The sequence below is a fragment of the Boleophthalmus pectinirostris genome, unplaced genomic scaffold (assembly GCF_026225935.1).
Source record: "Boleophthalmus pectinirostris isolate CB_2022bp ecotype Guang Dong unplaced genomic scaffold, ASM2622593v1 HiC_scaffold_17, whole genome shotgun sequence".
NCBI lineage: Eukaryota > Metazoa > Chordata > Actinopteri > Gobiiformes > Gobiidae > Boleophthalmus > Boleophthalmus pectinirostris.
The window spans coordinates 3,565,026-3,572,347 of NW_026571115.1; positions in this window are offsets into that span (position 1 = coordinate 3,565,026).

The following is a 7,322-nucleotide window of genomic DNA, read 5'->3' on the forward strand; positions in this document are numbered from 1 at the left end:
TTACTATTGTAGCCAGAGCTGCCCTGAGGCAATCGGCGCCATCGGTCCCTCTGACCACCAACACACACACACACACACACACCACTTTCATACTAGGCAGTGTGGGTGAAGTGTCTTGCCTAAGGACACAACGACAGTTATTCCCACTGGCGTCCCCCTGTGGCACCTGATTTTCTCAGCAGTCTCCAGTTCAAGTACTGACCAGGCCCGGCCCTGCTGAGCTTCTGAGATCTGACGGGATCAGGCTTTGACAAACCGGTATGGCTTTACCAAAACATCAAACTTTACTGATCTGAAAGAAATATTTCCTATTAATATTTCAGTGCCACTAGGCTGGCTTTGTAGTTGTGTAAATGACTGTATTAATATTTCAAGTCACTTAATATTACAGAGGTACATAAAAGGTGCAATAAAAATGAACATGAAGCCAGTGTTGACCTCTGCACTAATATAATATGTGCTGTAGGGAAGGTGTGTGAATGATTGACAGACTTTATGGACTGTGCCCCTCCTCACATCCTCCAGGTTCTAGATTATACTAAATTATCTCTTGTGAGCTTTTAGTCAGGTTATAATGTTGTTTTCTTATCAAAAACAAACCTGGAGTAGACCTTTTTTCACAACAGCTGAAAGTGTCCCGCTGTAGGTTTGCAGAACTTCCTTAACTTAATGGTTTTCTGTGGCAAACTATCTGTGTAAATGTGTGTCGTATTTTCAAGCCCCATCACCAAATCTTCAACCAACAAGGTCCACAAAGGATAAACATTCTTCCATATAAAATTTACCCACAGCGATCAAGGTAAGACAGACGAAAGCTTAAAGGAGAATATCGACGACACATTAGTGAACTAAATTAAATTAAAAATAGATTTCCTGATGTTGATATTACCATAATAGACAGATTGATTTGTGCAGTTCGAATGCTTCAGATGTTCACAGATTGCAGGTCTTGCATTCAAACTGCACAAATTTATCTATCTATGTCTCCCACATGAAACAGATTTTTAATTTTAATTGTAGAATAAGTTTGACTGAACAAGTTACTTCTGTTTTATTCATTATAATAACATTATTTTAGTTCAGTGTGTCACTAATGCATCGTCGTTGTTCATCTTTAAGTTTTCATCTTTCTTCCCTTGATAGTTGTGGATAAATTCTTCATGTTACAATGTTTATCCTTTGTGGACCTTGTTAGTTGAAGATTTGGTGATGGGGCAGATTTATGAAGCTGACAAATACACTGATATTCTGTCATAGAAAACCATTAACCGGAAGTTTCACAAACCTACAGCGAGACACTTCTGGCCATTGAAAAAGGTCTCTTCTGTTTTGTTTCACACATTAATTAATCATTGCATTTATACAGCACCTTTCAAGATACCCAAAGCACTTTACAGTTCATTATTCATTCACTCCACACTCTCTGGGACAGACTGACGGAAGTGTGGCTGCCAATCTGCCCCATTATCCCCTCCGACCATCACCATCACTCACGCACACACCACTTTCATACTCGGCAATGTGGGTGAAGTGTCTTGCCTAAGGACACAACAACAGTTTTTGAGACTGGCGCCCCCTGTGGCACCTGATTTTCCCAGTGTCTCCCATCCAAGTACTGAACTCCTGAGATCTGACGGTATGGCCACATATTAGTGCAGGGGTGTTCACACTTTTTCAGCATGTGAGCTACTTACAAACTGACCAAGTCAAAATGATCGACCTAATACAAAGTCAAGCAAACTGCACTGAAACACTCTGTGCCCCTTTTTTGGACCCTCCCCCACAGTTTGAGAACCTCTTCTTTAAGAGAACTTCCTCTGGCACTTTACACAAAACTGTGAAAAAAGTGAAGGAAGATTTTTAAACCTGTTTTTTAAAGTTCCAAACTGGAGTTGCATTCTTTTCTGGTTTTGCAGTGATATTTACCAGCCTCTGCACATTTACCAAACCAAACGCACATCGTGACAAACACAGATGCATTTGTGCACTTTTGTTAGACAAACTTCAGCCAAATGTGGCAGTAGGTCTGTTCTGTAGATCCGCTCTATGCTGTAGACCTGCGTTGTGCCCAACACTGGAACACAAATTTAGACTGGTTTTTGCTTCACGTTTGGTCTTGCTCTTCTCATCAGCCGCACTGTGGGAGGGGCTTGTGTTCGCTGTACGCAGGAAGGAGCGAGAGCGTGAAAAGGCGAAGGGGCGGCGTGCTGACGTGAGGCAGATGGACAGGTAGGATGTTTAGGAAGTTGAACCTGTCCTGTGATGCACGCTGGTACAGGAGTCCACACGCTGTTGCCTCCATGGGTTTCAAATGACCCGCTACAAGTTTATTACCAACAGCAGCGGCCGTAATGAAATATGATCACACTTGTTGAGTGTCAGACCTCGAGTGAGAGACAAGACCGAGTCCAAACACGATCAAGTCCGAGACGAGACACGACGATCTACCCACACGACCTTGGCGATCGACTGGTAGATCGCGATCCACGTATTGCGCTCCCCTGTATTAGTTCATCCACGTGTCCAATGATCAAAATGCTATGTTCCACCTTGTGATGTCATGTAGTGGCAATTTTAAAGTTAACAACAACCTTTTTTTTTTTTTTTACCTTTTGTTCAGTAGGGATCTGCGAGTCCAGAGATGAAGTTATTAAAATGATTCTAGTGAAGGTGTGTGGAGTTTAAAAACACAATGGAGCACTCCCTATATTACCGCGTGACATCACAAGGTGGAACAAAGTGTTTTCCGTTGGTGAGAAAAACAGCTAAATATGCAGGATTTTGTATGTGAATGAATCAAAACACAACTCTGGGTATTTGTGATGAGGAAACAACATGATAAGATGTTCAGAAAATAGAATATTCTGGGACTTTAGATGGAAATTCGCTTCCTAATGTAAAATTTTTGACCTCAAGTTAAATGTACATTGTCCAGTTACATAAATAAATAAAATTGGACGAAACAAAAACAGTGTGCCCATATTGAGATTTCTACCAACTAAACATGAAAATTACAACATTTACATTCATTTATTGTGTATTTTTTGTATTTTAGTTTAGTTTAGGTTTAAGTTATTACTAATACTTTATACTTTTACTCTTTTTTTCCCACTGTTATTAAGGTGTTTTTCGTTGTTTTACTTTTCCTGACCCACTTCGAGGCCTCTTGTCCAAATGGCCCATTTAAAAACAAATTATGTAACTTCCATCCATTGGTTACATAAACACAGACCTACTTACTGTTGTCAAATTAACATCTACAAGTAAAAGTATCTACAGCACAGACGAGTGAAAAGAACAGGGATGTAGTTTATATGTTCATTGAAAACCACAGGGTCATTAGGAGTACAATTCATTCATTGAGAAAAATAAAACATGGACGGTGGCCTTGAAGGGACATTTGTACAATCTTCTCAGTTACCGCCTTTCTCTGGGATTCTGTCAAGTTAAACGGAAAACACACCTACTTCCTGCCAGAACCTTCAAAATAAAAGCCAGTTCATAGGCTGCTGGCTGATGTGCTTGAATGTTATGAAAAATATACTATAGAAAAGAAACTCAAAGCAAAGAAAAAATCAATTCTGTCAGCAGATGTCAGACATAAGGCAGCGTCCACCAGAACCAGAACTGAAGAAGCAGCTTGGGTGAGATCTTACCTGGACCACTGATGGATTGCACGGGATTACACAGACATGTAAAAAGGCATCATTGATCTTATAAACCATTTAATATATTTAAAAGGTTACAATCAAACAAATGATGGAATGTGACTAAGTAAAAGTAGTAAAGTACTGTAGTAGAATTTGTAAGTATCTGTACGTTTTTTGTTTTTTTCTAAAGTACCGTATTTTCCGGGCTATTTGGTGCGCTCTTAAGCCTCCAACCCATCAAAAAACGACTGCGCGCCCCGCAATCCAGAGCGCCCTATACAGGAATCCACTCGGGTGTCCCAGCACGACTTCAGTAAACTACAAAACCGCACCACCCACAGAACACACAAACACACACGGAGCAGACAGCGACCGCACAGCGAAAAACACCCACAGACACACTCATCACTCCACACCGACGAGGAACGGAACGAAGGAACAAATCGAAAAAAGCGAGTGCAATGTGCCACTTCTAGACACAACTGAACAACTGAGTCACTGTGAACACGCCGACAATCCGTTGGTCCCAGACACACCCTCCCTACACGCCACAACTGAACAAAGCCCAGAGTCACCGTGAACGAACAAACAAACAAAACCACTCACCCATCACACTGTTGGGTTTCCTTTAAAGTCTGGTGTGGTTTATTTGTGAAAAGTTCGAAAATAGACCATTTAATGACAGTGCATCTTATAATCCAGAGCCCCCTATACTGTGGAAAATACAGTAATGCAAATGGTTTTCTTTCATTGGGCCATTAAACTGGGCGTCTCTCGTAGCTCTCTGTAACTCAGAAGGAGCAAGCAAACACAAACAGTCGGTCAATCTGCAACATACCGAAGCACAAATGCGTATTTAACGATGACTTGTACAAGAAATTCCCCACTTTCCATCCCGGTCGAGACAAGTGTGAGGCCATGTGCACAGTGTTTAAAGCAGCACATATGTTTCGGTGTCCAGTGAGGGTGTCAGGGACCTCAAAGCACCAAGACACCGCAAAAACATTAAAAAGCTTTGCCAGGTGAGAGTCACTCAATGTCGATGACGATGCCCCACCCCCCACCTCCCGTATTGTGTCCTGGTTTTGACAAACGCAAATATGGTCACCCTACACTAAACACCAAGATCACTTTTTTCCACTGATGATCTGTGTAAATGGGTCTAAAATAGAAGTGTATCTCTATCCCTGGCCTTATTTTGGCATTTTAGTGCATATTTGTGGAAAAAAACAGAGTTTTGGGTGTAACGGCCTCTTTAGGATCAACTACGGCCAGGACATTTGAATTTTCAGGTTGGACTAACGGCGCCAGTGAGTCAGATGCAGGTTATTATGTGACCACAGACACTGGCGTCTATGGGTGGTACATGAGGAGCTCCTCTCAGCCCCGCCCCTACCTGGCACCGCCATGTCCCGTCGTGTCTGGAGAAAAGGGAAACGGCGTGATCTGAGCACAAATGTCCCACACCCGCTCCCCACAAACCTCCAGGCACCGCTCACTCTGGAGGATTTTTCAGATTTTGCTTAGGGGCGGAGTAAAGCTTTGGGAGGAGGTTTAATCGCTCTTTAAGAACATTTTAACATGAGTACTTTTTTACTTTTACTCCACTACATTTGAGAGCAGGTATCTGCACTTTCTACTCCATAAATTTTTGAACAGAACTGAAAAGTAAAAGTACTTTTCACATGATTTTAATGATTATTTTTTACCATGTCTGTGGTAATATCCTGAGTAAAGCTTAAAAATGTATTCTTATTGCAACTGTCAACCAACAAATGTATCATAACTTAATCAATATCACAATATTTTTACAAATTAACAATGCAAAATACTTTTTTATACTCTTAAAATACATTTTAAAACAGGTAGTTTAATACTTTTACTTAAGTAGATTTTTTTTTCATGTCATGCTTTTACTTTTACTTGTAACTTTTTGCCTCTGCACCACAAAAATCCAAATCTAGGTAAGTTAAAATTACTTAAATGAAGAACATTTGACTTTATTTGAGTAGATTAAACTTGACAAGTCAAATTATCCACCAATGAAATATGTGTTGTTGTTTTTTTTTTTTTTGTTTCTTAATTCAAGCAAAATTAGATTTACTTTCTTATTTTAAGTGCAAAGAGTATTTCCATTTCATTTGCAAAGATGCATTTTCATACTTTAAGTACAAAAAGTCTTGTTCCATTGGTAGATCATTTTACTCAAGTGAAATTTACTCAGATCATGATAAAACATTATTAATTCAAGTCATCTTAACTTGACTAGATTTAATTTTTTGCAGTATATTTTGCAGTATTTTTTTTCAGTAGTTTTTGTGTATCTGAACTGTTACTTAAGTCACAAAATTGAGTACTTCATCCACTACTGTAAACAACATATTGTTTAGTTGGTTTCCTGCATTGTCCTCTTTGATAAATGTTTTGAGTTAACTGGGCTGAACCTGCCCTTTAATCCTCACCGCTCAGGGAAGATTTGACGTGTTGTTCATGAGATTATCAAAAACTGGAAGAACTCACTCAGGTACTCAAACCTGTTATTTGTTACACACCTTGTTATTGTGAGGAGAGAATACTGACCACTGTGCCATCATGCTCTTTAAGATAGAGTTGCATTTAAAGGTCTTATATTCTACAAAACTGACTCTTATGAGCTTTAAGTCCTGTTATAATGTTGTTCCCTCCTCAAAAACAAACCTGGAGTTGTGTTTAGTTTCATTCACATGTTTGAGTAACTCTTTATAATTAGACTGTCTACATCTCCACAGCTCCAAATACTCTGGTCCACGTGGCAGCTCCAGGGCTGAAATTATCCAAATGATTTCAGTGAAGGTGTGTGGACTTTTAAACCACAGCCTTTTCCCCTTTTTAACACACTCCCTGTATTTCCACATGACATCACAAGGAGTTTTTGTTTAAGAGAAGAGCCTAAATGTGCAGGGTTTGTGTGTTAAACATGTGTGAATGAAACAAAACACAACCCCACGTCTGTTTGTGATGAATAAATTAAAATGGGCCTTTAAAAAACAGATGGCACATAAAGAGCTGACGTGATTGATTATTGTAATCAAAAACTCAGGAACAATGTAACTTTTTTGCTGAGGAGTCTGGATTGGTCTAAAGAGGCAGTTTCAAATTGAAAGGTAGGGGAATTTTTGTTCTTTTCTTCTGTATAATTGAAAACTTAGCTTAAGTCTTATGTAGTCATTAAAGACACAGAATAAATAAAGAATATAGAGCTTTATACAAGAGGTCACAGAAAACAACACAACAATGATATGATGATTGACAAGACACGGGGTTATGTGGTACATAAGAGTGAGTTGTTTACAGTTGTAGGGAGTATTATCTGTTACATAAGGTTGAATTGGTGTACAGTTGTAGGGAGTATTATCTGTTACATAAAGGTGAGTTGTTGTACTTCTGGAGTATGGTATGAATGTAGTCCTGTATCTCTCAGGTGGTGTCCACACAACAACACGGCTATTACACACGGGTAATTAAACTGTTGGATTTAATTATGTTCTAGATGGATTTAATGGATATTCTAATAATTCTCATCCAAATCGTATGGCTACAAACGAAAACTTGTTTAACTTTTGCAAAACAAAACAGCTATATTTCTGGGATACATCTAAAATAGGCTAAATTATCTTAAAAAAAAAAAAAAAA